Source organism: Oncorhynchus keta, chromosome 26 (assembly GCF_023373465.1).
Source record: "Oncorhynchus keta strain PuntledgeMale-10-30-2019 chromosome 26, Oket_V2, whole genome shotgun sequence".
In the NCBI taxonomy this organism is placed as follows: Eukaryota; Metazoa; Chordata; class Actinopteri; order Salmoniformes; family Salmonidae; genus Oncorhynchus; species Oncorhynchus keta.
In genome coordinates this window covers 39,411,205-39,433,008 of record NC_068446.1, presented here as the reverse complement: position 1 = coordinate 39,433,008, position 21,804 = coordinate 39,411,205, and the positions used below count along the sequence as shown (strand labels likewise).

At 44.1% G+C, this 21,804-nt stretch overlaps 1 protein-coding gene across 3 annotated transcripts in view; it reads right to left on the bottom strand.

Annotated features, from left to right (window-relative positions):
* ppip5k1b (diphosphoinositol pentakisphosphate kinase 1b) overlaps positions 1 to 18,652 on the bottom strand; it is a 150,433-nt gene extending 131,781 nt beyond the window's left edge. For all 3 annotated transcript variants that reach the window (XM_052480800.1, XM_052480799.1, XM_052480801.1), the window contains exon 1: positions 18,587 to 18,652. The gene's annotated coding sequence lies outside the window, so the exon portion shown is untranslated. The remainder of the gene's footprint in view (positions 1 to 18,586) is intronic.
* Positions 18,653 to 21,804: the final 3,152 nt, after the last annotated feature.

The following is a 21,804-nucleotide window of genomic DNA, read 5'->3' as shown; positions in this document are numbered from 1 at the left end:
CTGTCCTATAGCCTGCGTGTCAGCCTGTCCTATAGCCTGCGTGTCAGCCTCCTATAGCCTGCGTGTCAGCCCGTCCTATAGCCTGCGTGTCAGCCCGTCCTATAGCCTGCTTGTCAGCCTGTCCTATAGCCTGCGTGTCAGCCCGTCCTATAGCCTGCGTGTCAGCCCGTCCTATAGCCTGCGTGTCAGCCCGTCAGCCTGTCCTATAGCCTGTGTCAGCCCGTCAGCCTGTCCTATAGCCTGCGTGTCAGCCTGTCCTAAAGCCTGCGTGTCAGTCTGTCCTAAAGCCTGCGTGTCAGCCTGTCCTAAAGCCTGCGTGTCAGCCCGTCAGCCTGCCCTATAGCCTGCGTGTCAGCCCGTCAGCCTGTCCTATAGCCTGCGTGTCAGCCCGTCAGCCTGTCCTATAGCCTGCGTGTCAGCCTGTCCTATAGCCTGCGTGTCAGCCTGTCCTAAAGCCTGCGTGTCAGCCTGTCCTAAAGCCTGCGTGTCAGCCTGCCCTATAGCCTAAAGCCTGTCCTATGTCAGCCCGTCAGCCTGCCCTATAGCCTGCGTGTCAGCCAGTCAGCCTGTCCTATAGCCTGCCAGCCCGTAGCCTGTCCAAGCCTGCGTGTCAGCCCGTCCTATAGCCTGTCAGCCCGTGCCTGTCCTAAGTCTGCGTGTCAGCCTGTCCTAAAGCCTGCGTGTCAGCCCGTCAGCCTGTCCTATAGCCTGCGTGTCAGCCCGTCAGCCTGCCCTATAGCCTGCGTGTCAGCCCGTCAGCCTGTCCTATAGCCTGCGTGTCAGCCTGTCCCCGTAATAGCCTGCGTGTCAGTCCGTCAGCCTGTCCTAAAGCCTGCCCTATAGCCTGCGTGTCAGCCTGTCCTAAAGCCTGCGTGTCAGCCTGTCCTAAAGCCTGCGTGTCAGCCTGTCCTAAAGCCTGCGTGTCAGCCTGCCCTAAAGCCTGCGTGTCAGCCTGTCCTAAAGCCTGCGTGTCAGCCTGTCCTAAAGCCTGCGTGTCAGCCTGTCCTAAAGCCTGCGTGTCAGCCTGTCCTAAAGCCTGCGTGTCAGCCTGCCCTAAAGCCTGCGTGTCAGCCTGCCCTAAAGCCTGCGTGTCAGCCTGTCCTAAAGCCTGCGTGTTTACCTACCTGCCTGCCTGTCCTAATGCCTGTGCGCCTGTCCTAATGCCTGTCTGCCTGTCCTAATGCCTGTGTGCCTGTCCTAATGCCTTTTCACCTGTCCTAATGCCTGTGTGTTTACCTGCCTGCCTGTCCTAATGCCTGTGTGCCTGTCCTAATGCCTGTGTGTCCTAATGCCTGTGTGCCCGTCTGTCCTAATGCCTGCGTGCCTGTCTGTCCTAATGCCTGCGTGCCTGTCTGTCTGTCCTAATGCCTGCGTGCCTGTCTGTCTGTCCTAATGCCTGCGTGCCTGTCTGTCTGTCCTAATGCCTGCGTGCCTGTCTGTCTGTCCTAATGCCTGCGTGCCTGTCTGTCTGTCCTAATGCCTGCGTGCCTGTCTGTCTGTCCTAATGCCTGCGTGCCTGTCTGTCTGTCCTAATGCCTGCGTGCCTGTCTGTCTGTCCTAATGCCTGCGTGCCTGTCTGTCCTAATGCCTGCGTGCCTGTCTGTCTGTCCTAATGCCTGCGTGCCCTGTCTGCCTCTGCCTGCCTGTCCTAATGCCTGCGTGTTTGCTTGCCTGCCTGTCCTAATGCCTGTGCCTGTCTGTCTGTCCTAATGCCTGCGTGTTTGCTTGCCTGCCTGTCCTGCCTGCGTGCCTGCCTGTCCTAATGCCTGCGTGTTTGCTTGCCTGCCTGTCCTAATGCCTGCGTGCCTGTCTGTCTGTCCTAATGCCTGCGTGTTTGCTTGCCTGCCTGTCCTAATGCCTGCGTGCCTGTCTGTCTGTCCTAATGCCTGCGTGTTTGCTTGCCTGCCTGTCCTAATGCCTGCCCTGTCCTAATGCCTGCGTGTTTGCTTGCCTGCCTGTCCTAATGCCTGCGTGCATGTCTGTCTGTCCTAATGCCTGCGTGCCTGTCTGTCTGTCCTAATGCCTGCGTGCCTGTCTGTCTGTCCTAATGCCTGCGTGTTTGCTTGCCTGCCTGTCCTAATGCCTGCGTGCCTGCCTGTCCTAATGCCTGCATGTTTGCTTGCCTGCCTGTCCTAATGCCTGCGTGCCTGCCTGTCCTAATGCCTGCGTGTTTGCTTGCCTGCCTGTCCTAATGCCTGCGTGCCTGTCTGTCCTAATGCCTGCGTGTTTGCTTGCCTGCCTGTCCTAATGCCTGCGTGCCTGTCTGTCCTAATACCTGCGTGTTTGCTTGCCTGCCTGTCCTAATGCCTGCTGCGCGCACAATGCTCCATCTTTGTTTCTAGTCTCCGATCTTCCAATCCTTGCTGTGCTTCATTCATCCCTTTACCTCACCATCTCAACTTTTCTAAGATTCACCCTTCATTAAAAGGCACTACTTCTGCCGATGCCTACGACGTCCTCCTCCGACGCCTATGATTAATTCAATCCAAGATGGCTGATCGAACACGTCCCCATCTCCCTCTGGCATCGACCGACCCACTGTCTGTCTGGCAGTGGGTCACCTCCACCACCCAAAGTGTGACAAACCCAATAAAGGTTTTTAACCTTTGAGACAGTAACCTTTGTGACAGTGTCCCTGTAGAAAGGCCTTGCTTCCACCAATGTTTATGATTAGGGTGGGATCATCAACAGAGCTCTCAGAAAAGGCACGCACTATCCGACTCACTGATAACAGGCCCAATGAGAGCCACTGATTGGTTGAATACTAGGGGAGTGAGGTGGTTGGAGTCATCAACAAAGCTGCATGAATAAAATATGATGCCAAGCTTTCAAACTACCGGGAGTTGTTTTTGTGAAGACATATAAAGTGATCTGTGCATTTGAACAGCAGCATAAACACACCCATTTTACTTCTGCATGTCAAAAACCGAATGAACGCAGCTTCACGCTGACACGGATTAGATTATACTATTTAGAATGAGCAGTCAGCTCACGAACGAACGCACGCACCAGGGAGAACGCAACAAGCATGCAGATGCAATCTGACTGGGGATAGCTAGCCAACATGTCACAACTAGCCAGTTAACTTGCAATCTGACTGGGGATAGCTAGCTAACATGCCACAATGAGCCAGTTAACATATAACTTCATACAGTGGCAAGAAAAAGTATGTGAACCCTTTGGAATTACCTGGATTTCTGCATAAATTTGATCTGATCTTCATCTAGGTCACAACAATAGACAGTGTGCTGAAACTAATAACACACAAATTATTGTATTTTTCTTGTCTATATTGAATATATCATTAAAACATTCACAGTGTAGGTTGGGAAAAGTATGAGGCTAATGACTTCTCCAAAAGATAATTGGAGTCAGGAGTCCGCTAATCTGGAGTCCAATCAATGAGACGAGATTGGAGATGTTGGTTAGAGCTGCCCTGCTCTATAAAAAACTCACAAAATGTGAGTTGGCTATTCACAAGAAGCATTGCCTGATGTGAGCCATGCCTCAAACAAAAGAGATCTCAGAAGACCTAAAAATTAAGAATTGTTGACTTGCATAAAGCTGGAAACGATTACAAAAGTATCTCTAAAAGCCTCGATGTTCTTCAGTCCACAGTAAGACAAATTGACAAAAAGTTTAGCACCGTTGCTACTCTCCCTAGGAGTGGCCATCCTGCAAAGATGACTGCAAGAGCACAGTGCAGAATGCTCATTGAGGTTAAGAAGAATCCTAGAGTGTCAGCTAAAGACATACTGAAATCTCGGGAACATGGTAGAGGTCGACCGATTATGATTTTTCAACGCCGATACCGATAACGATTGTTGGAGGACCAAAAAAAGCTGATACCGATTAAATCGGATGATTTTTTTATTTGTAATAATGACAATTACAACAATACTGAATGAACACTTATTTTAACTTAATATAATACATCAATAAAATCAATTTAGCCTCAAATAAATAATGAAACATGTTCAATTTGGTTTAAATCATGCAAAAACAAAGTGTTGGAGAAGAAAGTAAAAGTGCAATATGTGCCATGTAAGTTCCTTGCTTGAACATATGAAAGCTGGTGGTTCCTTTTAACATTTGTTTTGTCACCAAAGCCCCATATACTACCCACCATTGCGACCTGTGCGCTCTCGTTGGCTGGCCCTCGCTTCATACTCGTCGCCAAACCCACTGGCTCCATGTCATCTACAAGCCCCTGCTAGGTAAAGTCCCCCCTTATCTCAGCTCGCTGGTCACCATAGCATCTCCCACCTGTAGCACACGCTCCAGCAGGTATATCTCTTTCGTCACCCCCAAAACCAATTATTTCTTTGGCCGCCTCTCCTTCCAGTTCTCTGCTGCCAATGACTGGAACAAACTACAAAAATCTCTGAAACTGGAAACACTTATCTCCCTCACTAGCTTTAAACACCAACTGTCAGAGCAGCTCACAGATTACTGCACCTGTACATAACCCACCTATAATTTAGCCCAAACAACTACCTCTTTCCCTACTGTATTTAATTGATTTATTTTGCTCCTTTGCACCCCATTATTTTTATTGCTACCTTGCACATTCTTCCATTGCAAATCTACAATTCCAGTGTTTTACTTGCTATATTGTATTTACTTTGCCACCATGGCCTTTTTTTTGCCTTTGCCTCCCTTATCTCACCTCATTTGCTCACATCGTATATAGACTTGTTTCTACTGTATTATTGACTGTATGTTTGTTTTACTCCATGTGTAACTCTGTGTCGTTGTATGTGTCGAACTGCTTTGCTTTATCTTGGCCAGGTCGCAATTGTAAATGAGAACTTGTTCTCAACTGGCCTACCTGGTTAAATAAAAGGTGAAATAAATAAAAAACATGAGTCTTCAATATTCCCAGGTAAGAAGTTTTAGGTTGTGGTTATTATAGGAATTATAGGACCATTTCTCTCTATACGACTTGTATTTCATTCACCTTTGACTATTAGATGTTCTTATAGGCACTTTAGTATTGCCAGTGTAACAGTATAGCTTCCATCCCTCTCCTCGCCGCTACCTGGGCTCGAACCAGGAACACATCGACAACAGCCACCCTGGAAGCAGCATTACCCATGCAGAGCAAGGGGAATACCTACTCCAAGTCTCAGAGCGAGTGACGTTTGAAACTCTATTAGCACGCACCCCGCTAACTAGCTAGCCATTTCACATCAGTTACACAAGCCTAATCTCGGGAGTTGATTGGCTTGAAGTCATAAACAGCGCAATGCTTGAAGCATTGCGAAGAGCTGCTGGCAAAATGCACGAAAGTGCTGTTTGAATGAATGCTTACGAGCCTGCTGCTGTCTACCATCGCTCAGTCAGACTGCTCTATCAAATCATAGACTTAATTATAACATAATAACACACTACAATATGGTCGAATTCGGAAACTATCATTTCGAAGACAAAACATTTATTATTTCAGTGAAATACGGAACCGTTCTGTATTTTATCTAACAGATGGCATCCATGAGTCGAAATATTGCTGTTACATTGCACAACCTTCAATGTTATGTCATTGTGTTCCGGAGTTCTAAATTGAGCAGCTGCTGAAAAATGAGCTCCTGTATATATTGAGATTTAAATGTTTTTTTTAGAGTGAAGTACATCGAAAAAATCAAGAGAGAACTGCAAGACTCAATAGAAGACAACAAGGAACAAACCAAAAAAGACAGGCTTTTGAAAAAATAACTATTTTTCATAAAATTGTACAGTTATCTTAGCTATCTGAATTGCTAGCAGAATTGTTTACTTGTTGCTAAGCAGTTGCTAGGGACTCTCCTGGAAGAAGCTAGCTAGCTTACAAAGAATAACAACAAAAATATCTAGTTAACAGAAGAAAGGAAGACAAAATAAGGACAAAAGGACAGAAGAAAAAGGAAAAGAAAGAGGACAACAAAGTGAAACAGTCAGCACTTCTATTGCAACTTCGTATTTCGTCGTCCTAACGTAGTCTACACTGCTATCTGCCCAGCAGCTAGCCAGCTAGCAAACGTCCACCGTCTACCGAATAGCAGCACTGTAGAAACTATTACACTCAACTGAACGACTTGATTAGTGTAGTGTTAGCTAGCTACATAGTTGTCTTTGCTGTGTTCGTATCCAAGATAATTGTGTAGTTTAGAGCGTGTAGTCTTAGAGTGATTATCTTAATTTACCGAGGTTAGCTAGCCAGCTATTTGTCGTCCTTAACGTAGGAGACACTGCTAGCTAGCCAACAGCTAGCCAACGTCTACTGAATAGAACTTCCGCACTCAACAACCCGGTCGCATTCCGCTTCGCTCCACAGGTAGTATCACATTTTCATTTCATTTCATTACAGCACAACGGTTTGATTTGTTTGATCGTAGCTAGCTACATAGCTAGCTACATAGCCGTCTGTGTATCAAAGATAATTGTGTAGTCTAGAGCGATTTTCTAGGTTAGCTAGCCAGCTATTGTCGTTCTTTTAACGCAACGTAACGTAATCAACACTGCTAGCTAGCCAGCTAGCCCCCGAATAGCAGCACTGTAGAAACTATTACACTCAACGGAACGACTTGATTAGTGTAGTGTCAACAACGCAGCCACTGCCAGCTAGCCTACAAAGTCAACAACGCAGCCACTGCCAGCTAGCCTACTTCAGCAGTACTGTATCATTTTAATCATTTTATTCAATAAGATTCTTGCTACGTAAGCTTAACTTTCTGAACATTCGAGACGTGTAGTCCACTTGTCATTCCAATCTCCTTTCATTAGCGTAGCCTCTTCTGTAGCCTGTCAACTATGTGTCTGTCTATCCCTGTTATCTCCTCTCTGCACAGACCATACAAACGCTCCACACCGCGTGGCCGCGGCCACCCTAATCTGGTGGTCCCAGCGCGCACGACCCACGTGGAGTTCCAGGTCTCCGGTAGCCTCTGGAACTGCCGATCTGCGGCCAACAAGGCAGAGTTCATCTCAGCCTATGCCTCCCTCCAGTCCCTCGACTTCTTGGCACTGACGGAAACATGGATCACCACAGATAACACTGCTACTCCTACTGCTCTCTCTTCGTCCGCCCACGTGTTCTCGCACACCCCGAGAGCTTCTGGTCAGCGGGGTGGTGGCACCGGGATCCTCATCTCTCCCAAGTGGTCATTCTCTCTTTCTCCCCTTACCCATCTGTCTATCGCCTCCTTTGAATTTCATGCTGTCACAGTTACCAGCCCTTTCAAGCTTAACATCCTTATCATTTATCGCCCTCCAGGTCCCCTCGGAGAGTTCATCAATGAGCTTGATGTCTTGATAAGCTCCTTTCCTGAGGACGGCTCACCTCTCACAGTTCTGGGCGACTTTAACCTCCCCACGTCTACCTTTGACTCATTCCTCTCTGCCTCCTTCTTTCCACTCCTTTCCTCTTTTGACCTCACCCTCTCACCTTCCCCCCTACTCACAAGGCAGGCAATACGCTCAACCTCATCTTTACTAGATGCTGTTCTTCCACTAACCTCATTGCAACTCCTCCAAGTCTCCGACCACTACCTTGTATCCTTTTCCCTCTCGCTCTCATCCAACACTTCCCACACTGCCCCTACTCGGATGGTATCGCGCCGTCCCAACCTTCGCTCTCTCTCCCCCGCTACTCTCTCCTCTTCCATCCTATCATCTCTTCCCTCTGCTCAAACCTTCTCCAACCTATCTCCTGATTCTGCCTCCTCAACCCTCCTCTCTTCCCTTTCTGCATCCTTTGACTCTCTATGTCCCCTATCTTCCAGGCCGGCTCGGTCCCCCTCCCGCTCCGTGGCTCGACGACTCATTGCGAGCTCACAGAACAGGGCTCCGGGCAGCCGAGCGGAAATGGAGGAAAACTCGCCTCCCTGCGGACCTGGCATCCTTTCGCTCCCTCCTCTCTACATTTTCCTCCTCTGTCTCTGCTGCTAAAGCCACTTTCTACCACTCTAAATTCCAAGCATCTGCCTCTAACCCTAGGAAGCTCTTTGCCACCTTCTCCTCCCTCCTGAATCCTCCCCCCCCCCCTCTCTGCAGATGACTTCGTCAACCATTTTGAAAAGAAGGTCGACGACATCCGATCCTCGTTTGCTAAGTCAAACGACACCGCTGGTTCTGCTCACACTGCCCTACCCTGTGCTCTGACCTCTTTCTCCCCTCTCTCTCCAGATGAAATCTCGCGTCTTGTGACGGCCGGCCGCCCAACAACCTGCCCGCTCGACCCTATCCCCTCCTCTCTTCTCCAGACCATTTCCGGAGACCTTCTCCCTTACCTCACCTCGCTCATCAACTCATCCCTGACCGCTGGCTACGTCCCTTCCGTCTTCAAGAGAGCGAGAGTTGCACCCCTTCTGAAAAAACCTACACTCGATCCCTCCGATGTCAACAACTACAGACCAGTATCCCTTCTTTCTTTTCTCTCCAAAACTCTTGAACGTGCCGTCCTTGGCCAGCTCTCCCGCTATCTCTCTCAGAATGACCTTCTTGATCCAAATCAGTCAGGTTTCAAGACTAGTCATTCAACTGAGACTGCTCTTCTCTGTATCACGGAGGCGCTCCGCACTGCTAAAGCTAACTCTCTCTCCTCTGCTCTCATCCTTCTAGACCTATCGGCTGCCTTCGATACTGTGAACCATCAGATCCTCCTCTCCACCCTCTCCGAGTTGGGCATCTCCGGCGCGGCCCACGCTTGGATTGCGTCCTATCTGACAGGTCGCTCCTACCAGGTGGCGTGGCGAGAATCTGTCTCCTCACCACGCGCTCTCACCACTGGTGTCCCCCAGGGCTCTGTTCTAGGCCCTCTCCTATTCTCGCTATACACCAAGTCACTTGGCTCTGTCATAACCTCACATGGTCTCTCCTATCATTGCTATGCAGACGACACACAATTAATCTTCTCCTTTCCCCCTTCTGATGACCAGGTGGCGAATCGCATCTCTGCATGTCTGGCAGACATATCAGTGTGGATGACGGATCACCACCTCAAGCTGAACCTCGGCAAGACGGAGCTGCTCTTCCTCCCGGGGAAGGACTGCCCGTTCCATGATCTCGCCATCACGGTTGACAACTCCATTGTGTCCTCCTCCCAGAGCGCTAAGAACCTTGGCGTGATCCTGGACAACACCCTGTCGTTCTCAACTAACATCAAGGCGGTGGCCCGTTCCTGTAGGTTCATGCTCTACAACATCCGCAGAGTACGACCCTGCCTCACACAGGAAGCGGCGCAGGTCCTAATCCAGGCACTTGTCATCTCCCGTCTGGATTACTGCAACTCGCTGTTGGCTGGGCTCCCTGCCTGTGCCATTAAACCCCTACAACTCATCCAGAACGCCGCAGCCCGTCTGGTGTTCAACCTTCCCAAGTTCTCTCACGTCACCCCGCTCCTCCGCTCTCTCCACTGGCTTCCAGTTGAAGCTCGCATCCGCTACAAGACCATGGTGCTTGCCTACGGAGCTGTGAGGGGAACGGCACCTCAGTACCTCCAGGCTCTGATCAGGCCCTACACCCAAACAATGGCACTGCGTTCATCCACCTCTGGCCTGCTCGCCTCCCTACCACTGAGGAAGTACAGTTCCCGCTCAGCCCAGTCAAAACTGTTCGCTGCTCTGGCTCCCCAATGGTGGAACAAACTCCCTCACGACGCCAGGACAGCGGAGTCAATCACCACCTACCGGAGACACCTGAAACCCCACCTCTTTAAGGAATACCTAGGATAGGATAAAGTAATCCTTCTCACCCCCCTTAAAAGATTTAGATGCACTATTGTAAAGTGGCTGTTCCACTGGATGTCATAAGGTGAATGCACCAATTTGTAAGTCGCTCTGGATAAGAGCGTCTGCTAAATGACTTAAATGTAAATGTAAATAATTATGTAAAATTCTGTCAAATTAGTTCGAAATGAGCCAGACAGCCCAAACTGTTGCATATACCCTGACTCTGCGTGCAATGAACGCAAGAGAAGTGACACGATTTCACCTGGTTAATATTGCCTGCTAACCTGGATTTATTTTAGCTAAATATGCAGTTTTAATAATATATACTTCTGTGTATTGATATTAAGAAAGCCATTGATGTTTATGGTTAGGTACACTTTGGAGCAACGACAGTCCTTTTTCGCGAATGCACACCGCATCGATTATATGCAACGCAGGACACGCTAGATAAAATAGTAATATCATCAACTATATGTAGTTATAACTAGTGATTATGATTGATTGATTGATTGTTTTTTTATAAGAACAGTTTAATGCTAGCTAGCAACTTACCTTGGCTTCTTACTGCATTCGCGTAACAGGCAGGCTCCTCGTGAGGCAGGTGGTTAGAGCATTGGACTAGTTAACCATAAGGTTGCAAGATTGAATCCCTGAGCTGACAAGGTAAAAATCTGTCGTTCTGCCCCTGAACAAGGCAGTTAACCCACCGTTCCTAGGCCGTCATTGAAAATAAGAATGTGTTCTTAACTGACTTGCCTGGTTAAATTAAGGTAAAAAAACAAAACAAAAATCATAAAAATACATTTAAAAAATATATATGTTTTAAATCAGCGTCCAAAAATACCGATTTCAGATTGTTATGAAAACTTGAAAAATCGGCCCTAATTAAATTGGCCATTCCGATTAAACGGTCGACCTCTAATGCTAACATCTGTTGAGTCTACGATACGTAAAACACTAAACAAGAATGGTGTTCATGGGAGGAAACCACGGAAGAAGCCACTGCTGCCCCCCCAAAAACACATTGCTTCACGACTGTTTGTAAAAGTGCAAATATTCTGTGGACAGATGAAACTACAGTTGAGTTGTTTGGAAGGAACAGACAACACTATGTGTGGAGATAAAAAGGTGAATAATTGTTTGTGTGATATTAGTTTAAGCAGACTGGTTGTCTATCGTTGTGACCTAGATGAAGACCCAGATCAAATTTTAGGACCAATTTATGCAGAAATCCAGGTATTTCCAAAGGGTTCACGTATATTTTTTTCACCACCATATGTACACATTTACCTCACTTTTATGAGCAATTAAAACAATCCATAATCCAACCATTTTTTAGGGGCGGGTTGCCACTGCCAATGACACAGACAACTGTCTGTGCAAATACAGGAGCCATATGCTGTCCATTAAAGGGAGTTTCATTTCAAAGGGATTGAAGGAGACTGCAAAGACCGGCACAGTCAGAGTATTGTTGTCTTCCACTAGCCATTTACTTGTGCTGATTGACAGCAGCATACAAGCGTTCACTATGAAAACAAAGTGGGCCATCATGACTAGTTAGTCATCTAGACTAACAGGTATGAGAACACTGAGACTTCATACAGCCTAACAGGTATTATCAGAACACTGAGACTTCCTACAGCCTAACAGGTATTATCAGAACACAGACTTCATACAGCCTAACAGGTATTATCAGAACACTGAGACTGCATACAGCCTAACAGGTATTATCAGAACACTGAGACTTCATACAGCCTAACAGGTATTATCAGAACACTGACTTCATACAGCCTAACAGGTATTATCAGAACACAGACTTCATACAGCCTAACAGGTATTATCAGAACACAGACTTCCTACAGCCTAACAGGTATTATCAGAACACAGACTTCCTACAGCCTAACAGGTATTATCAGAACACAGACTTCATACAGCCTAACAGGTATTATCAGAACACAGACTTCCTACAGCCTAACAGGTATTATCAGAACACAGACTTCATACAGCCTAACAGGTATTATCAGAACACAGACTTCCTACAGCCTAACAGGTATTATCAGAACACAGACTTCATACAGCCTAACAGGTATTATCAGAACACAGACTTCCTACAGCCTAACAGGTATTATCAGAACACTGAGACTTCATACAGCCTAACAGGTATTATCAGAACACTGACTTCATACAGCCTAACAGGTATTATCAGAACACAGACTTCATACAGCCTAACAGGTATTATCAGAACACAGACTTCATACAGCCTAACAGGTATTATCAGAACACAGACTTCATACAGCCTAACAGGTATTATCAGAACACAGACTTCCTACAGCCTAACAGGTATTATCAGAACACTGAGACATCATACAGCCTAACAGGTATTATCAGAACACAGACTTCCTACAGCCTAACAGGTATTATCAGAACACAGACTTCATACAGCCTAACAGGTATTATCAGAACACAGACTTCCTACAGCCTAACAGGTATTATCAGAACACTGAGACTTCCTACAGCCTAACAGGTATTATCAGAACACAGACTTCCTACAGCCTAACAGGTATTATCAGAACACAGACTTCCTACAGCCTAACAGGTATTATCAGAACACTGAGACTTCATACAGCCTAACAGGTATTATCAGAACACAGACTTCATACAGCCTAACAGGTATTATCAGAACACTGAGACTTCATACAGCCTAACAGGTATTATCAGAACACAGACTTCCTACAGCCTAACAGGTATTATCAGAACACAGACTTCATACAGCCTAACAGGTATTATCAGAACACAGACTTCCTACAGCCTAACAGGTATTATCAGAACACAGACTTCATACAGCCTAACAGGTATTATCAGAACACAGACTTCATACAGCCTAACAGGTATTATCAGAACACAGACTTCATACAGCCTAACAGGTATTATCAGAACACAGACTTCCTACAGCCTAACAGGTATTATCAGAACACTGAGACTTCCTACAGCCTAACAGGTATTATCAGAACACAGACTTCCTACAGCCTAACAGGTATTATCAGAACACAGACTTCCTACAGCCTAACAGGTATTATCAGAACACTGAGACTTCATACAGCCTAACAGGTATTATCAGAACACAGACTTCCTACAGCCTAACAGGTATTATCAGAACACTGACTTCCTACAGCCTAACAGGTATTATCAGAACACTGAGACTTCATACAGCCTAACAGGTATTATCAGAACACAGACTTCCTACAGCCTAACAGGTATTATCAGAACACAGACTTCATACAGCCTAACAGGTATTATCAGAACACAGACTTCCTACAGCCTAACAGGTACTTCATACAGCCTAACAGGTATTATCAGAACACAGACTTCATACAGCCTAACAGGTATTATCAGAACACTGAGACTTCATACAGCCTAACAGGTATTATCAGAACACTGAGACTTCCTACAGCCTAACAGGTATTATCAGAACACTGAGACAGGGTATTATCAGAACACTGAGACTTCATACAGCCTAACAGGTATTATCAGAACACTGAGACTTCATACAGCCTAACAGGTATTATCAGAACACAGACTTCTTACAGCCTAACAGGTATTATCAGAACACTGAGACTTCATACAGCCTAACAGGTATTATCAGAACACTGAGACTTCATACAGCCTAACAGGTATTATCAGAACACTGAGACTTCATACAGCCTAACAGGTATTATCAGAACACAGACTTACTACAGCCTAACAGGTATTATCAGAACACAGACTTCATACAGCCTAACAGGTATTATCAGAACACAGACTTCATACAGCCTAACAGGTATTATCAGAACACTGAGACTTCATACAGCCTAACAGGTATTATCAGAACACTGAGACTTCCTACAGCCTAACAGGTATTATCAGAACACTGAGACTTCATACAGCCTAACAGGTATTATCAGAACACTGAGACTTCATACAGCCTAACAGGTATTATCAGAACACAGACTTCATACAGCCTAACAGGTATTATCAGAACACTGAGACTTCATACAGCCTAACATGTATTATCAGAACACTGAGACTTCCTACAGCCTAACAGGTATTATCAGAACACTGAGACAGAACAGAGACTGTGCACAGGTGATTGTTATTATTTCTTTTTAAAAATCGGAGTAGCCTCCAATGCTTAAATCTTTAACAAATCTGTTCATCATTATGTTCAATAGTCTGGAGTGGGCTGAACGTACAGACGAAGAATGACAATACCTCATTCCCCACCGCCGGCCACACATCACAGAAATAGCTTAAGCCCTCTAGTCTCCATACCCCAGCACTCCTTGACCCAGATGACATCTACAGCACAGACAAAACTCACAGATGAGGCACACGTGACAAAATGCTTCCTGTACAGCGAGGCACGCGCGACAAAATGCTTCCTGTACAGCGCGGCACGCGCGGCAAAATGCTTCCTGTACAGCGCGGCAAAATGCTTCCTGTACAGCGCGGCAAAATGCTTCCTGTACAGCGCGGCAAAATGCTTCCTGTACAGCGCGACAAAATGCTTCCTGTACAGCGCGACAAAATGCTTCCTGTACAGCGCGACAAAATGCTTCCTGTACAGCGCGACAAAATGCTTCCTGTACAGCGCGACAAAATGCTTCCTGTACAGCCTGCAAAATGCTTCCTGACAAAAATGCTTCCTGTACAGCAAAATGCGACAAAATGCTTCCTGCACAGCGCGACAAAATGCTTCCTGCACAGCGCGACAAAATGCTTCCTGCACGCGCGACAAAATGCTTCCTGCACGCGCGACAAAATGCTTCCTGCACGCGCGACAAAATGCTTCCTGCACGCGCGACAAAATGCTTCCTGCACGCGCGACAAAATGCTTCCTGCACGCGCGACAAAATGCTTCCTGCACGCGCGACAAAATGCTTCCTGCACGCGCGACAAAATGCTTCCTGCACGCACGCGCGACAAAATGCTTCCTGTACAGCGAGGCACGCGCGACAAAATGCTTCCTGTACAGCGAGGCACGCGCGACAAAATGCTTCCTGTACAGCGAGGCACGCGCGACAAAATGCTTCCTGTACAGCGAGGCACGCGCGACAAAATGCTTCCTGTACAGCGAGGCACGCGCGACAAAATGCTTCCTGTACAGCGAGGCACGCGCGACAAAATGCTTCCTGTACAGCGAGGCACGCGCGACAAAATGCTTCCTGTACAGCGAGGCACGCGCGACAAAATGCTTCCTGTACAGCGAGGCACGCGCGACAAAATGCTTACTGTATTTACAACCAACCTGAGAATGGGTGACCTTTACAAGGGGGAAAACAATGCACATTGTCAAACAATGAAACAGAAGTTTAAAACGTTTTTTTTTTTGTTTTTTTTTTTTAAAGGTCACCACTGACTGATTGCTGACATTAGCAAACATCACTTTAGCTTAAGAGGTAGCTGACTAAACTCCACTGTGAAGGAAGTTTCTGATGAACTCCACTCAAGAGTATGTGAGTGGAGTTGAGAGGTCAGAAATCCCCCTCATGGAGGAGTGCCACTGCTTCTGTGCTCCACATCCACCTGCTCTGCTAAAAATGTCAACAACTAAAAACTACCGCTCCAAATTCGCTTCTTTCATTTTTTATTTTAAATTTAATAAATTTAACTAATAACCATCTATTTTTCTGATTACCTGGAACTACCATTTGGTTAAGTATTGAAACCAAAATAGATTTGAATTTTAAAAAAGTATTTGAATAAACATGAACAGGGACGCCTACACCACCCGATGTTACAGGAAGGCCATAGAGATCATCAAGGACATCAACCACCCGAGCCACTGCCTGTTCACCCCGCTGTCATCCGGAGGGCGAGGTCAGTACAGGTGCATCAAGGCTGGGACCGAGAGACTGAGGGGCAGCTTCTATCTCAAGGCCATCAGACTGTTAAACAGCCACCACTAACATTGAGTGGCTGCTGCCAACACACTGTCATTGACACTGACCCAACTCCAGCCACTTTAATAATGGGAATTGATGGGAAATGATGTAAATATATCACTAGCCACTTGAAACAATGCTACCTTATATAATGTTACTTACCCTACATTATTCATCTCATATGCATACGTATATACTGTACTCTATATCGTCGACTGCATCCTTATGTAATACATGTATCACTAGCCACTTTAACTATGCCACTTTGTTTACTTTGTCTACATACTCATCTCATATGTATATACTGTACTCGATACCATCTACTGTATGCTGCCCTGTACCATCACTCATTCATATATCCTTATGTACATATTCTTTATCCCCTTACACTGTGTATAAGACAGTAGTTTTGGAATTGTTAGTTAGATTACTTGTTGGTTATCACTGCATTGTCGGAACTAGAAGCACAAGCATTTCGCTACACTCGCATTAACATCTGCTAACCATGTGTATGTGACAAATAAAATTTTATTTTATTTGATTTGATTTAAAAAGCACTCATCATTTCAAATAGGCTACATGTCATATTAAACAGCATATAAACACTCTCAATAGGCTACGTGTCATATTAAACAGCACAATTTGTAAGTCGCTCTGGATAAGAGCGTCTGCTAAATGACTTAAATGTAATGTAAATGTACATAAACACTAAATAGGTCAGGAGCCAGACAGGAAACGTAAGAAGGAACTAAATCTATTATTTAGGCTATATTACTTCCATTATTTCAAGGCTATAGCCAACAAAGAAATACACTGAGGCATTTGCAAGTGCGACACAATAGGCTTGTATTTTTTTAAATTTTATTTCACCTTTATTTAACCAGGTAGGCCAGTTGAGAACAAGTTCTCATTTACAATTGCGACCTGGCCAAGATAAAGCAAAGCAGTTAGACACAAACAACACAGAGTTACACATGGAGTAAAACAAACATGCAGTCAATAATAGCGTAGAAAAATAAGTCTATATACGATGTGAGCAAATGGGGTGAGATAAGGGAGGTAAAGGCAAAAAAAACACAAAAAATATGGACATAAAGCTCTCAGTGTTTAAACAGTATTTAGTTGCATGTACACTAACAAAAACAAACTAAACTTAAGTTTAACTAAACTTTTTTAAATAAATACTTTACTACAAACGTATTAGCTACCCACCTCATTCCTTTCTTTATCATGTGCAATTTATCATGTGCAATTTATCATGTGCAATTTACCATGTGCAATTTACCATGTGCAATTTACCATGTGCAATTTACCATGTGCAATTTATCATGTGCAATTTATCATGTGCAATTTATCATGTGCAATTTACCATGTGCAATTTACCATGTGCAATTTACCATGTGTAATTTACCATGTGCAATTTACCATGTGCAATTTACCATGTGCAATTTACCATGTGCAATTTACCATGTGCAATTTACCATGTGCAATTTACCATGTGCAATTTATCATGTGTAATTTATCATGTGTAATTTATCATGTGTAATTTATCATGTGTAATTTATCATGTGTAATTTACCATGTGTAATTTATCATGTGTAATTTATCATGTGCACGTAGTGATTTAGCACCTGTGTGTTATATCAGTTTCTGTATTAAAATATTCCATGCCAGTAGCTAAAGCAATAGCAGCACACAAATGCATGGGATGGACCTGTGTCTGTAAGAAGAGAGCTGCATTCTCTTTTAGTTATATACAAACACAATCTGACAGAAACTGGAGAAACTGGAGCATCATTAATTAAGATCACAAGTTACACAGGAATGGATAACACTAGAGATCCCTTCAGTCGCCACAGATTTGAGAAACTCTGCATTTTGTTTTTATGCCCCAGATTTGTGTAACAATCTGGGGCATAAAGAGTTCACTGCAGTTAGATTTGGTGGTGTCACTCAGGCAGTTTAAATTATTGATTGAGGACTTATTTGTAACTGAATGTGATTGCTTTAATTAAATGTTTTTTAAAACATTTTAATTGTCTTATTGTGCTGAATTGTGTTGTTTTATACACATGTGTATGTTGTTTTAATATTCTGTTTTTATTGTTATGTGTACAGGGCTCTCTTGTAAAAGGGGTTTTCATCTCAATGGGACTTCCTGTTTAAATAAATGATGGGCGGCCATGCGTGAGCGCTACTGGAGCAGGCAAGAAGACCAATACTTCAGCCTTTGAGAATTTCTGTCTGACCTCCAGTCAAAATTAGCCATGGTCAGTTCCAGCTCCACTTCACCAATGGAGTGGAGCTAAGACCAGGATTTGTGGAATTCAACTCCAACGATTCACCCAAGGTCAATACTTCCACAAAATGTAAATGATTAATTCCAAAAAACCTGGGGTGTAATCATTATGAAATTATGTTGCAAACAGTTTACTCCAAACAATAGTTTATATTGGACAAATTCAGGAAGTTCCCTTCCCCGTTTACTTCTGTTTGGTTCTTAAACGGTAAACGTTTTCCGCAATGAATACACCCCTGAGGCAATTGTTGCAAAAACGTTTATTAAACAGAAGCAAACGGAACGCAACGGGGAGGGACCGAACATAATTTGTCCAATATATACTTTTTTCCCCGTTTGGTTCATAAACGGTTTACGTAATGGGAATACGGCCCAGGTCTCTGCTACATTCCGTTGGAGTTCATCAGAGTTTAGTCAGCTATATTTTTCTTTTGGGAACAAGCTTTGGAACCGGTCTGTCACGAATGGTTCATGTGTATTCCTGTCAAGAAAGTGTGCACACTGTAACAACCTTGCCTCCATGCCAAATGTTTTTGCGTGCAAATAAATAGTTACAACGTAGCCCACTTCGCTAGTCAACTTTACATTACAGCCAACACACTGCAGTGACGATAAATATTGGTAAATGAGTGTTGCGGTGCTCAATTAAAGTTACTTACCACTAAATATTAACCAGCTGTCAACTTCCTTCCCCCTCGGTAGTTGTGTCGTGCACGCGGGTTTCGCGTTTCCTTTGAAGTAGGATTTGGTTCTTTAAAACAAAGGCCTTTGTCACTGCCATCTACCGTCTGGAGTGTGCCGGAACATGACCTTGCCTGGAAATCAATTTTGTGTTTCTGATAATGAGCTCACAGTGCATAAGTACATAGAAACAAATACAATACAAAACATACTATCATAAGTACATAGAAACAAATGATTTACAATGTTTTAAATGATTACGTTCTTGGTAAGGTTATTTTATTTAGAAGGAGAATCCTGCTACCTATTATACATCTGACAGGCTAGGGATATGAAATCCTGGGGAGGGTGTCTTTGTCAACCATTTGATTTACAATGTTGCCTTTTTAAAATTAAAATACAATTCAATGTCAAGAAAAACATCTTAGTCTGAAGGATTGGTACAGAGCACAGGTTAGGTAGGACTCAATTGATTGAAAAGCCATAATGTTCTCTCAAATGTCTCAACATAAAATGACACTCAAGGTGTAAAAGAGTTCACTGAGAAACAGTATTGTTGTGTCAACCTGACAAATAAACATTCTACCTACACGTGGGGAAAAAATGAACTTTATTAAATGGTTCTTCCTAAGATTTTAAGGTTCCTTGGAGAACTGTTGCCAGATATAAAAAACGTTGAGTTAAGTGGGGGGGGGGGGGTCTTGACATGGCATCTAGGGTTCTTTAGAATTCTGAAAAGTTATTGAAATGTATCCCTTTCATAGAACACAGCAAATTGGCCAGTGTTTAACTAGTGTTGATTTTTCAATGTTACATTTCTAGTGTTGATTTTTCAATGTTACATTTCTAGTGTTGATTTTTCTAGTGTTGATTTTTCAATGTTACATTTCTAGTGTTGATTTTTCAAAGTTACATTTCTAGTGTTGATTTTTCAATGATACATTTCTAGTGTTGATTTTTCAAAGTTACATTTCTAGTGTTTATTCAGGAGTTAAATTAACACTGTGAAGAGTTTTACATTTTGACGTTTTCAGACGCTCTTTTCCAGGGCGTCTTACAGTTAGTGCATTCATCTTAAGATAGCTAGGTGGAACAACCACAGATCTCAGTCATAGGAAGTACATTTTTCCTCAATATCTTAGCTATCGGCAAAGTCAGTACTAGTAGAAGAAAAATGGTTCTATTCAAATTCAGTGGCATAAAAGAACCCCAGTGTTGGTGTAATGCCGCATTCATGTGCTAGTCGGACCGAGGAAACAACTAATTAGCATGTCGGAAATGTCTGCGTTTCCTGTTCCGACTAGCACCAGAACACAGCATTTATAAGCCGAGTTTAACCAAAACCATGGCCATCATTATCATATTTCCCAGCATGCTGTATTGCAGGTTGATTTCATTTTATTTTATGTTTTTGCATTGATTGATTAATTAATGTTATGCTACTCAAATATAAATAACATACATTTTTCTAAACTAATCCAATCAATTATTTTTGACTTATTTGACCCGTTTTTGAAATGGTTGTTCCATTTTAGATGCTTCACGTCCCTCAAACTCAACTCTGGATCTTGAAGCCAGTTCCACTGCATTTTTTCACTGTGCCCTTCTAATCAGGGACTTATTTAGACCTGGAACACAAGTACTGTACTCATTAGGAAAAACAGAAAAACAGCAGTCTCCGGATCTCGTGGGGTAAGAGTTGAATACCCCTGCTTTGGGTAGTCTCATATTTTAGTCTTCCTAACCTTGGCAGTCTTTCTGAATGCAGATTGCAGGTGAATTATAATTCAAAATGTTTGTTATCCCCACTCTGGGTGGATTCCAATAGAAATTACACAATACTTTGCAAGCCAGCATGATGTGACTTGCAGGCCTGATGTGGCCTGTAAAACCATGAGTTTCAGTCCACTTTATTAGGGTAAAACTAGGCCCTCAAAGTAAGGCCTTATGAAATGTGTATTTTGTTGTCTTCAATCATTTTAATGATAACATCACTTAGGATCTCACTTGGTGATGGCCACAGAACTGAAAATGAGTGAATGCAACAACCATGTCTCTGTCACTAGCAAACACAGTCATGGGTGATACTGGTAACTCTAAAATTAACTCGAAAGGGACACTGGGATATATGCAAATAAGGCTCAACACCAGTGGAGGCTCATAATAATGGCTGGAATGGAGTATAATGGCTGGAATGGAGTCAATGGAATGGTATCAAACACATCACTCTATTCCGGCCATTATTATGAGCCGTCCTCCCCGCAGCAGCCTCAAATGTTTCACTGTTAGTCTACACCTGTTGTTTACGAAGCGTGTGACAAATACATTACATGACTAAATTGTATTTAATTTGTGTGTTCTATTTTCAGGGAAACATGTTCCATCATATCACGTAGGAACAGGAGTGGGACCTCCCTTTTTTGCTCAGGTGCATTGTTTGTATATCGTTGTATTTCAAATTTGTGTCCCAGGAAGAATAGCTACTGCTTTGTCAAAAGCTAATGGGGATCCGAATAAACCAAACCAAACCAGGACACGAGGCGATTCTAGCTGACACGGGGACATTGAGGAGAAAGGCCCTACATAAAAACCTGGATCGAGAGCTCAGTTAATATGGTCTCAAATAAGTGCAGGAGGGTTAATGTGTCTTGGGAGATGGGATAGAAGGACAGCATGCTGGTTTGCCAGTCCAGATACACTCTTACTCTATTGGAGAAGGGGTTACTTAAGAAAGTGCCCTTATCATTGTGCCAGGCAGTGTTTGTCATTATAACACCTCAGACTACAAGATATGTCATTGTGGCCTAGCACTATGACATCAGCACACTATGACATCATGACATGCTGCTACCATGTTGTGCTGCTGCCATGTTGTGTTGCTACCATGTTGTGCTGCTGCCATGTTGTGTTGCTACCATGTTGTGCTGCTGCCATGTTGTGCTGCTGCCATGTTGTGCTGCTGCCATGTTGTGTTGCTACCATGTTGTGTTGTCATGTGTTGCTGTCATGCTGTGTTGTTGTCTTAGGTCTCTCTTGATGTAGTGTTGTGTTGTCTCTCTTGTCGTGATGTGTGTTTTGTCCTATATATACACATTTTCTTAAAATCCCAGCCACTGTCCCCGCAGGAGGCCTTTTGGTAAGTCGTCATTGTAAATAAAAATGTGTTCTTAACTGACTTGCCTAGTTAAAGAAAGGT